This window comes from Penaeus monodon, chromosome 22 (genome assembly GCF_015228065.2).
Source record: "Penaeus monodon isolate SGIC_2016 chromosome 22, NSTDA_Pmon_1, whole genome shotgun sequence".
Classification (NCBI taxonomy): domain Eukaryota; kingdom Metazoa; phylum Arthropoda; class Malacostraca; order Decapoda; family Penaeidae; genus Penaeus; species Penaeus monodon.
In genome coordinates, this window is record NC_051407.1 from 19451942 (window position 1) to 19452197 (window position 256).

Consider the following 256-nt stretch of genomic DNA (forward strand, 5'->3'; position numbering starts at 1 on the left):
TTGCCTGTCCATCTACTTTCATTGATGGCCAAAGGTGATCGTTCTCCTGTCTCCTCTTTCTCTCCCCCACCCCCCACACCCCCACCCCATCACCCCCGTTTTCGTTGGGTCGCCCTTCTCCCTCCCTGTGATTTCCAGGATTCGGGGCTTCTGCAACTCTGTCTTGCAAATGCTTGTAATCTGTTCTTGTTTCAGAGGGTGATATAAGTTATGCGGTGAAACGAAGCTGATTACTTTGATTTTTTTTTTTTTTAAG

The 256-nt window shown here is 47.7% G+C and overlaps 1 protein-coding gene across 1 annotated transcript in view; it reads left to right on the top strand.

The window, feature by feature from the left end:
- LOC119587349 (GTPase-activating Rap/Ran-GAP domain-like protein 3) overlaps nucleotides 1-256 on the top strand; it is a 420180-nt gene that overhangs the window by 403943 nt on the left and 15981 nt on the right. The window lies entirely within an intron of this gene.